This window comes from Peromyscus maniculatus, chromosome 12, assembly GCF_049852395.1.
Source record: "Peromyscus maniculatus bairdii isolate BWxNUB_F1_BW_parent chromosome 12, HU_Pman_BW_mat_3.1, whole genome shotgun sequence".
NCBI lineage: Eukaryota > Metazoa > Chordata > Mammalia > Rodentia > Cricetidae > Peromyscus > Peromyscus maniculatus.
Window position 1 is genome coordinate 10,454,897 of NC_134863.1, and position 12,078 is coordinate 10,466,974.

The following is a 12,078-nucleotide window of genomic DNA, read 5'->3' on the forward strand; positions in this document are numbered from 1 at the left end:
GTGAACAGCCGGGGACTCTGAGATGTAGAAAGTGTGGACTCAGGAAAGAGTCAGGGGGCAGACTTTAGCCCCATATGGTTTAGCCTAGTGACACAGAATGCCGTTGGATAATAGGCACACCCTTATGGAAGAGTCTCTACCTCCAGGTCATCATCAGCCTTTACTTCAGTACCTATCCCTGTGTGGAGTATTGTTGGAGTTCCAGGCGGACTCGAAAACTTAAAACATGAAACACATCCAGGAACAGATATCAGTCATTTATTCCTTCAAGAGGGAACAAAACATCCGCAACTCTGGGAAGTCAAGTCCTGCCATCTGAGTTGTTTGCAAATGGACGTACTAAGTGCTGGTCACCATTGTCACAGGAGCCCTTGTCAGTAGTGCTGCTTGAGGAGAAAAAGAGCATTTCCCAGATCTGCCCTGTCATTTCCAGGAAAGTCAGCCAGCTAGGTTTGGGTTCAAACTTCTTCATGAAGCCATCTTCCTGTGAGAAGAAAGTGCAGACTGAAGACTCAGTGAGATAATCCTCTCTATTCTCTCACCACCAGTAGTCATTTCATTCTCCCCATTGTTCTCTACTCCAAAGCCAAATCCCTTTAGAATATAGCCACCCAGTAGAAACACAGCTGAGCTACATATGTTAGCTTCAAGGGATTTTGCAGCCATATATTAAGAAGTGTCTTTGTCAGTCTTCTACTGCTGTGAAGCGACACCATGACCAAGGTAGTTCTTAATTTAACTGGGGGCTAGCTTATAGTTTCAGAGGCTTAGTCCATTATCATCATGGCAGGAAGCATGGGGCACGCAGGCAGGTAAGAACTAAGATGGCATGCAGTAGCTGCTAAGAGCTACATTCTGATCTGATCCATAAGCAGAGAGAGAGAGAGAGACAGACTCTGGGGTTGGCATGACATACTTCCTCCAACAAGGCCACGCCTCCTAATCCTTTTAATCCTTTCAGAGAGTGCCACTCCCTGATGACTAAGCCTATGGAGTCATTCCTATTCAAACCACTACAAGAAGTAAGAAAGTAAAAAGAATTTGAAAACTTATCTAACTCAATGTGGATTTAGTATATGAGTATTCTTTCGTAGTGTAGACAGTATGGAGTCATTATTGAGATGTTATATTCTGAAATCCAAAGACTAGTACTTTCATCTTCATTCAAACTAGCCCTGCTTCTGTTGCTCACTCCCCATAAGCTCCAGGGAAAGGAATTCTCCAGTTTTTTGTGTTGTTTTGTTTTCCTGTCTTTTTCTTTCAGTTGCCTAGCACTGAAAATTAAATTTATATTTATGAATTGTATTATACTGAGAATTATTGTTATTATTTGTTTGTTTTTCGAGACAGGGTTTCTAACAGCTGTGGCTGCCCTAGAACTTGCTTTCTAGACCAGGCTGGCCTTAAATTCACAGAGATCCACCTGCCCCTGCCTCCCAAGTGCTGGAGTTAAAGTACCACTGCCCGGCTATACTGAGAATTATAAGAACTCATAGTAAATCCAAATTCAACTAATGTCCTTGAGTCTAAGAAAATACTGATTATTTCCACTATAATTATTTTTGAACCTGGACTTTTTTTTTTTAATTAGGAAAATCCAGACTGATAGAAATGCCTGTCTAGGACATTGAATTCCTAGATTCAAGCCCCAGAACACGCACGCACGCACGCACGCATGCACGCACACGCCAAAATCCCAACAAACTGTAGCGCACTGTAACAATATTTTAACAACTTGAAATCTATAATTATATTACATTTTCATTGGAAATTACTTCTACCTGCATGCTAATTCTTACGTTATCTATTGAGGATACTGAGAATGAGGGGGGAAAGTTACCTAAGATAATACAACTCACAGTGTGTATTGGCACACACCATGTTCTCAATACTTAGAAGATGGAGATGGGGATTTCTGTAAGCAAGCCTCGACTACACAGTGAGTTCCAAGCCAGCCTGGGCTACACAGCAAGATGCTGTGCCAAAAATAAATAAATAAAAGATAATATAATTTTTTGCCTGGACCTGGGTTGGGATGCAAGCTTTACACTCCTTTTCACTCCATGTATTCCAAAACAAGTACAAAAAAAGACTATAAAATTGTTCAAAACATTTATTTCATTTATTGTTATTTATTTATTTATACTCATTTTATTTTCTAGAACTTACCAAGTAGCCAGAAATGCCCTTGAACTTTTGAATCTTCTGTTTGTATCTCCTGGCCCTGGGATTAGAGCCATACCCCATCATGCCTGGTTCAGGAAGTGCTGAGGACAGACACTAGGACCTTGTGCATGCCAAGCAAGCACCCTACCGACTGAGCTATGTCCCCAGACTGTGCTTGCATCCTCTCTGTACCACCACCCCTGATATTTTTTATATCCATCTAGTAAACATTTGCTCAACATCTTATAGGTTCCAGCATTACAATGTCTCCAAATGGGTATGCCATAATAGGACTAATCCAGAAAATGGGAATCAGGTTTAGCTTCTCGAGAGTCAGAAGACTTTGGAAATCTCTGCAGATCTTGAAATTAATAGTTGTGGAATCATCAGCAAACCAGGCAGCCATCAGTCAGGGGAAAATGTCTGCATGTGGTATGCAGAGTCAGCTGTGAGGCGGATAGGTACAGTGATAGCCTCTAAAATGATCCTTTATTAATAGAACAACTAGTTATTTCTGGGCAGCATGCTAACTTCTAATATTTTCAACTTCTAAGGCAAAGAAAGTAAAAGAAAAAGCTAAATGAAGGTATGAAATAGTCATAAATCTATAAAAAAAAGAACCTAAAATTTAAAGAACCACAAACCAGGAAAATATATTTATCAGGAAAGAGTTCACTCCAATGTAAGAAAAAATAATCAGGCCTTAATAGCTAAGAAGAGAAATTCGCTGAGACATAAATCGCTAATAATATATAGGAAAACACTTTACATTACCATCAATTAAAGAGCTTTATATTATAATACAATCATAGTTTTTTGTACCTATAAAAATACTTTTTCAAGCAGATTCTTTCAAAACTACTTCCTTTAGTGGTGCAATTTGAATCTTAAGGCTAATATATAAAATAAATATACAAATAAGGATTCATTATCACATCAGTAATGTGGTAATAAACAGGAAATGCCAACGTCTGATTACTTCTGGGAGCAGTGAAAATTTGCTAAATTGGGCTACTCTGGTTTTGAGAATGGCTAAAGCATAAATAATATACCAAGGTGGCATGTTGTGTTTATATTTTCTAAAACTCATGTTGAGTCTTAATTGTATTTTGATATTATTAAGAGTTGGAATCTTTAAGAAGAGGATAAAGGGAAATGAGCAATGTCTTTTTTTCTATTGGGACATGACCTCACGTGCCTCACAGCTGACTCTGTATACCACATGCAGACACTTTCCCCTGACTGGTGGCTGCCTGTTTTGCTGATGATTCCACATGGGAGCATCCCCTCCATGACTACTAGATCGAGACTATTACCTAAGGGGTGCATTTGTTATTAAAAGATGTACTCAGTCCTCTAGTCATCTTCCCTCCCTCCTCACTTCCCTCCCTCCATCCCTGTCTTCCTACCTCACTTCCTGCAGCAAAAAGGCTCTTACCAGATGCAGTCCTTCAATACTGGTGCCCTTCAGTGCTGGTGCCCTTAGATGCTGGCCCTCTCAGAGTCCCTTAGCAACTTCTTTTCTATTATCATTTTCTGTGCAATATTCCATTATAGCATTACAAAGCAGGCTGACACATACTGTGCCAATAACCCAAAGAGAATTAAAAGCTCTGATTTTTTTTAAAGATATAAGTGGATACCACGGTCACTCCTCTAGAGATTCATGGGAGAGCTGTTTTGGTAGTTGGGCTATAGCTCGATGGTGGAGCATGTGCTTAGCATTTACAGGTCTTGGCTATTTATACCTTTGGAAATGCCTTTACTGAGATGAATGGTCAATCAGTCATCTTTACATATCTTTGTATCCACTCTGCTGATTTGCTTCATCACCAAATTAACCCACGCCATTAGAGTAAGAGGAAAGAAGGCGGGAGGGGAGGCAGGGGAGGAGAAGAGGAGAGGACCTTTTAGCTTAACTCTTCCTATTCTAGTTACTTGGAAGCGACCAATTCAGTGTATCCCCACTTCTAAAGGGAGTTTCTTTTTGTATTTAGAGTAGTTTTTAAAACTATAAATTTCTTGGAATTTCCCATGTAATCCCCATACTTGAATAATTCTATTTACATACTCACAAAGTACTTTTATCAGAAAGCTTTCTGGTTCTTTGCATATAGGTATTGTTGTCTTCATTTTTATTGTTTATGCTATATTATTACATGACATAATATAATTATTATTACATTATGCTATATTGTGTTGTTATACATATTACATGGGAAACATGAATCTTGGAGTGCCTCCTAGGTAACTTAACCTAAGTCATGCCTCTAATAAGCAGGGAAATTTGGAGTTCAGGCCTCAGATGTCAGTGTTGGTTCCTGAGATCTGTAGCTGTGTGTCAGGTACCTTGTGTGCAGTAGGCCCTATACTAAGCATTAAGGATACAGAGATGCGCAATGTTCCTCTATCCTTTGCTTCTATGTAGCTGAGACTACAGACACTAGCTACTAAAATGTGCTCTAGTGGCTTTAGGAACTATCTTTTCCTCCCAAATGCTCACGATAGCTGAAAAAATCACATTAAATCTTCTGCCAGGCATTATGAGTCCAGCTTTGCACTTCAGACTGGTAGAGGGAACTGGAGAAAATAATAGTAAATGTAGAAGATGAAGAAAAGCAGAGATGACAGGCTGGAAACTAAAGGAGATATGGAGGAGAAGGAAAAAACAGAGGAAGGATGAGAGGGAGGAGAGGGAAGGATGAAAGAATGAGGAGGAGAGGGATGGGGAAGGATTCAAACTGGTTTTTAAAAAAGAAGAAGGAATGAGATTATGCATCCCATTATTAATGCTCAGTCTCATGTTTTTTACTTTAGTGTACCTGAGGTTTATGGTGACTAATATCTAACTGAAGTGGACCATATAACTTTTGGAGTCTAGATATCCTTGGATTTGCTAAATAGAAGCTATGCGATATTAATGTTATTAACATGAGTATTTATCAGTAGTAACAATAGTCTTGAAATTGTACTGAGTGCAGATTTATAGGAATTGCTCTGGAAGCATTGTATGTGAGTAACTCATGTGATCCTTATACCAGTCCCAGCAGATAGATTGCAGTATGGCCTATTTTTACAGACAAGGAAATGAAGTACAGAGAAGGTATATAAGTTGTCCCATTCACGTAGATGATAAGCACTGAGCCCTGAAATAAAGCCAGCCCTGTTTGAATTGGAGCTGGTGTTCCTAATATCTGTGCTGTACTTCTCTATCATATCTTGATCCAAAACTTCCCATAAAGTTTCAGGCATATTTCAAGTGTAACAAGGCCATAGCTTGCATGTTTATGATCATTTTAGAGTTTTCTCTTTCAGAAAAGTAAAAAGGAAAAAATTGTAAAATTCCTATTTCCCCTTTCTACTGGGTCCTCTGACTGCTGGCAAAGACATGGGCATTTTCTATAAAATGAATCATTCTACAAAAGTAAACTCATTCATTGAAGCAGATTTGTCAATGGCACTGTGGGAAAAAAATAAGCAAATAAAAAAGAAGTTGTGATGCCTGTGTGTATTGGCTCACTATAGCACTATTTGCCATCAGCAGAATAAGTGATTTCTGTTGGCTGGAAAATGGTATTGAGATGGCTTTACAATGATCTTAAAGAGCACTTCTGATATATCTACAGCATAAGCTCCCAGGTGTAAAAGAAGAGATCTGAGAACCCACATAGAAACTTTATGAAGGGTGAAGGTGTGGGGGGGAGGGGAAGGTGTGTGTGTTGCATGAGATGTACTATTATATCTCCATTAGGAAAGTTTTTCCTACTGTGTACATGCTAATATCTCTATGATTCCCAGGCAAATGCATTTCTAGAAATTCTAAGAGACCATTCCATACCCTTCATTCATTTTTAATTCTACAATTTCACCCAATATATTATATTAACATGTATTTAAGCAGCACATATTCTGTGTCTTCCACATATTGTGCTAGACGATGGCAACATAGAGTAAACCTATAGAGCTTGTAAGACTGTTCTCTACAGGCTCATTTGTGGCTTCTGTGCTAGAAGACACCTGCCTTCACTTATTCTGTAACTATGTTTTTCAACCCAGGGTACTTAAAATAGTATTTTAAAGAACACTTTAGGGACTGGGGAAGTAGATCAATTGTGGAGCTCCTGTGTTGCATGAACAAGGCCCCTAATTCAGTCCACAGCCCCATAAATAAACAAAAGTAAAAGAGTTCTTAATATGTTCTGCTGAATGCACATGCTGTCCAAGAGCTGTTTATTTGCACACAGTGCAGCAGAGATTTTTCTGAGTCCTTCCTACAGCCAACCAGGAGAAACATAACCAAACATCTGGCATGTTTCACCTAGAGCCAGATCCAGGCATGTTAGAAGGAAGAGCTACAAGTAGTTGAAAGCAATCAAAAAGGAGGACTGCTTTACAGTGTGACCTAGCAAACAGACTCACCAAAGCAGAAGTGGAACAAAGTCTGTGTTCAATCAAGTCAATTGCATCAAATTCCAAACACTTGTAATTGCTGAAGACATCTACAGCTTTAGAAGATAATCAACAAACTAAAAGAAATCTGCCACGTATAAAAATAATTTGCATTCAGGTTGTTCAAGGAATTCCTTTGTTAATAAACAATTGGAAACCAGGCAAAAGAAACAAGCAGGCAAATCTTTCAGTAAGAATTAGTCAATGAACATGAACTTGAGCTCAGCATTAAGAGAACTTTAACTATACTAGTAACCTAGGGCAAAATTAATTAACATAAGATACTAAGTATATGTATTAACAAAGTGGAGAAATTGTAATAGATTACTAGGACCTCCTTGTACCAAGGAAATGATGGCTACTCTAACATGCTGCTGACAGGATTATAATTTGGTAGAACCACTATGGAGCAGAAAAATCTAGTAATTTCAAAATGGATATAAACCACGAGCAAATAACTCTATGACCAAATATCCACTCTAAAAACACCTATACACAGGAGAGGATTCATATTGGTATATTCAAAGAAACATTGCTTATGACAGAAAACTCTGGAAATAGCCCAAATAAACAGCTCTTTGGCAGCATGTGCATTCAGCAGAACATATTAAGAACTCTTTTAATTTTGTTTATTTGTGGTGCTAGGGATTGAATTAGGGGCCTTGTTCATGCAACACAGGAGCTCCATAATTGATCTACTCCCCAGTCCCTAAAGTATTCTTTAAAATACTATTTTAAGTACTGGGTTGAAAAAACAGTCACAGGATAAGTCTATGTATTATTTAGGGTGGACAGATCAAACAGACCTTCATATGACCAGATCTGGCCTTCTACTGACTTGCTGTGTAGTTGAATATGACTCTGAACTTTTGGTCCTCTTATCTTTTGTTTCTGAGTTCTGGAATTACATATGTGCACTGCCATGTCTAGCCCAGATACTAATTTGTAAAACATTTTTCAGAAAGACTACCGTGAGGCTGAGGGTACAGTGCTGTGATAGAACATGGGTTCAGATTGTGTTAGGCTCTAGGTTTGATCCCTGGTGACAAAGGGCTGAAGGGGCGTCTTTCTAGCCAAGCATGGTAGTGTACATCCAGAGCCCCAGATCTGTGGAAGGCTGAGGGTAGTAGCATCACTATACTCTGGAAGTTGGAGGCCAGCCTGGGCAAAATGGTGAAATCTCTCCTCCAAATGAGAATGGGAGATGCTACAAGTATTTTCTTTGGGTGTGTTCAATAAACATGCTTTGTATATACAATAGTAACAGTGGACATTGCTTGAGGGAGATAAAGGCTGGGGATGGGAGAGAGACTACATGGGGACAGAAATGTTTTTCAGCTCTGTGTTAAGCATATTAAGACACAAAGTGAAGCTTCTAAATCTAGCTGGGCAAGGCTTCTGGATAACCTCAGCTCCAAAATTCTTGGCATAGTCCTGGATTTTTGAGATACTGTTTTTTTTTTTTTTAAAAAAAGCAAATTTTTATATTTGAATATCCTTTAAAAAGGTTCCTTCCAGTGAGGCAGTACATCATTTATTTGTATCATGAAACTTCAATAGCCCACAATTTATATATTAGAAAATGGGAAAGGTCAATGTGTAAGTAAGGAATGCACAAAACTGGGCAGGTTACTGTTACAGCCCCGCAAAGTACAAATGAGAAGATCTAATCCCAGCTCTTTCTGTCCCAATTCTCCATAGTCATGAGAATCCTAGCAAAAGGCGACACTTGAAGGTCTACACTGCTGATCCGGAAGATGCAGTCAAAAGCTGCTGCTTCCAGTCCCAGACCTCAAGACTAGTTCCCAAGCGAGAAGAAAAGCTGGGCAGACCAATGTTTGCCGACCGTAGAGTTGTAGGATCTATTGGAAATGACCCCGGAGAGTTCTGCTTTCTTTACTTTTAATTAAAAGTATCTAAAATAAGATCTAGAAACAGACTGAAATCTTTTAGTTGTTATTTTCTTGTTTGTTTTAATTAGTAAGGAAACTCTCCATTCCAACTGCAGTAGAGAAATGTAAAAGGAATGTCATCACACATACCCAGCCTCCATTCTGCCATATCCATTCTCCTGTGTTATTCATTATGAATTCAGCCACAAAACTGGAAACTTGCTTGTAAGCATTCACATCCAAGCCAATCTGCTCTTGGGGTTTTTTTTTTGAGGAGAACATCCCCAAAGGCAAATAGAGTCACAGTCCTTCCCCAGTTAATGATGCCGTCTTCAAATTATTTTTCCATCACTTGATTAAATATAGTTCTGGTGGAATCTATGGATCCCACACAAAATCATCCAAGTATAATTTCAGGTTCTTTTCAACTTTTTTTTTGAACTGAGAAAGCAACTCTTTGTAGCACTCTGGATGTTTTGCTTGGAGCCAATTCTAAAGCGGGTACCTGCAGGACGTACTGAAGATAGTCCTCAGCCAGAGTGGATAAACATGAACTCACAGTCAGTCATCTTGCCTGGCAGAGCTGACTGGAGCTGTCCACCCGGAGGCCAAGGAGGCAACTAAGGCAAAGACAGGATCTGGTGCCGGAGGGCTAATCTTATTTGGAGGCTCCTGGAATTCTCTTTACATAGGTCCCTGTGTAGGCTACATGTGAAAGCAAAAGCTCAGACTGTGAAGGAGGAAAATGTTTCAGAGCAACACCACTTCCTCTTCCTTTTATGATTCAGTAAAGCATCAAAAATGAGAGGAGGTGGAGAAGTCAGATCCCCGTAAGTTCCTGGGAACTGGAGGCCCTTCTGAGTTGCTCTGGCAATATTACCCTTGAGATGTAGATATACTAGGTTGAAAGGAAGAAAAAAAAAGCTAGCTTCTTTCTTCTCATATTTATAATTTCTGATAGGAAACAATCTGGCTTTAAGCCCAACTTAGCACATATTCTTTTTTAAGTATGCATCTCCTTTTGTTCCATGCCTGTGCCTGAGTTTATGTATATGCAGCATGTGCATGTAGTACCCATGGAAGCCAGAAGAGGGTGTTGGACCCCTTAGCACTGGAGTTACAGGCAGGCTGGTATGGGTGCTGGGATCTGAATGTGGGATCCCCTGAAATAGCAGCAAGTGCTCTTAACTTCTGAACCACCTTTCTAGTCCTTAATACATATTCTTAAATCATGTACATTTCCCTGTATCTGGGTCAGAAATCATGGGAGAAATTAGAAGGAGCAATGATCCTAGAGTCACAATGCCTGGTCTCAGTTGTAGACAAGTCCTTCTTCCTGTGTCCTGAACTGTGGAAAAAGAAGCCATCTAGACTGACTTTAGGGGGCTGAGGTGAAACCAAAGGAGATGACCTAGATAATGGGTGCCTGTCACCGTGTCTGGTAAGATTAGGTGCTTTGTGGTGCTGCTCTTCATTCTTTTAAGAATTAGTGATGATTTGGCTTCTCAGTCATCTCCTGACCCAGTGAGTACAGAACTTCAGAAGCTCACCATTTGAAAGCTTGTATTTTGTTGAGCTTTGGTGGTAATTTGGAGAGAAGCTTGGTAGAGACGGTGAAATCAGTGGCTAAAGTGATGTTGCCGACTTTGGGTTGGAGCTTAAGTCTCCTCACTTGAGTATGTAGCAGGGAAGGCAGCTGCTGAATGCATGAAGATGAGGGGCCATGCTTGTCTGACGGCTTCACACTGAAGAGCCAGTGTGAGGAAATAGAGACAATTCATGTCTGTGGAAAAGTCAAATGTGTTTTTACCCTCCTTCTATACATGCTGTCTGTGGTTTTGATTCTTTGCATCAGATTCCTATGAACAACTGCAAACATGGAAGACAAATTCATTTGCAACTTGTATTTACGATCCATTACCATAGAGTTGAGGAGGAGGGGAGAGGGGCTGCTTAGGGTGCTTGGAAATAGAGAGACATGCGGTAGCCATGGAAATACATGAGAGTTATTGATTCAAAGCCCCAGCTCATCTGTTTTAAATGTACCTCCAACTTTGCACTAGAGGCCACAGGTCCCACAGTCTCAGCCAGTGACAGCAACTGTGAAGCCACCCTCCTGTACAAATGGTTGCACAACTTTCCACAACAGGTCGATTATATTAATCTCCTTCTTGAGAGCTCTCCAAGCCCGAGCCTACTGCTTTCCATGCTTCTTTTCCTTCCTCCCAAGGATCAGTCCTGAATTACTCTCTTGCAGCTTGCCAGTTTCTTCTGGCTCCCTGGGCTATCTCCTCACATCTACTTAACATAGAATCTTCTTTTTGGAGTATCCATACAGAACAGAAGAATTCATGGTTAAAGGGCCGCCATACTTCTATTAAATTTTGCCATGCAAAATTCCTCTGTGACTATTTCTGTTAGCCCACAGAATCACAAGGCCATGGGCAAACTGCTTTCTGGCTTCTAATCAGATTTGGGCATCCTAAGGACCACTGAAACAATAGGAGGATTGCACACACACACACACACACACACACACACACACACACACATACACACACTCCTATGATGCTCAGAATTTCTGACAAAGCAATGGAAGAATGCAGCTTACGAATTTCAGTAAAGTCTTCTGTGGTCAAGGGTATCTTTTGCATCTCTTATTACTTACTCCTCTACCTATTTCCCAAGTCTGGACCCAAGAAAAGCAAATAGTTGATCTTTGTTGAATAAGTGAAAAGCTTACTTCAAAATAAGGGTCCAACTATATTTAGATTTTATATTTCTGAAATATTAATCCAAAAATGAGATGTTTTAAAATTTTTTAAAAGAATTTTGTTGCTTTATTTAACTTATTTTGGAGGGTTTCCAATTAATTACATTTTAAGGCTAGATGAAAGAGAAAAAGAAAAAATTTCACCATCACCACTAAACAAAAAAAAAGAAGAAAATAAAAACGGAATTTTGTATATCAAATAAAGTGTAAAAGGTCTAGAGGCAGAGTAGTACGCAGAGGGAAGTGAGGGTAGGAGGCATGCAGCTGACCGAGAAGAACATACAAGGGCATGGAAAGTATCATTCACTACCACTACATGTATGTGTAGAATTTTGTGTAGAATAGAGCCTACCCCAATACACTCTGAGCAGGTCAACCATACTAGGTGGAAACTGAAAACCATACATTCATTACATTACTCCATAAATGTAGACTAAGGAACAATGTATCAGGACTGTTGTGTAGACTTTCCAGCCTACAAAGAGTTTTCAGTCCAGGAAAAACTATAGCATGCCATACACAGTACAAGGATCTATTGAATGGAATGATTAGAACTCTAGTAGGTTCAAATATAGAGATATTTCCCGAATTACAAACTAAGGCAGTTGTAGTCTGAGCTGTGCAATAGGTCTGAAGCTCTGAAATTTATCTATTGTGAATTAAGTGAGGCAGACTGATTGGAAAGAGAAATGATGGAAAGAGATTTGCCAATATTTCCATATTTAAAAAGTCCTTAGGCTCAGGGTCTGGTATTTATAATAGCTGTAGGGCAGCTGGTTAGCAGCTTGCCCAGGTTCG

At 39.6% G+C, this 12,078-nt stretch overlaps 1 pseudogene; it reads right to left on the bottom strand.

Moving 5' to 3' along the window:
* Nucleotides 1-274: 274 nt before the first annotated feature.
* LOC143268200 (bcl-2-related protein A1-like) lies at nucleotides 275-9,401 on the bottom strand (annotated as a pseudogene).
* Nucleotides 9,402-12,078: the final 2,677 nt, after the last annotated feature.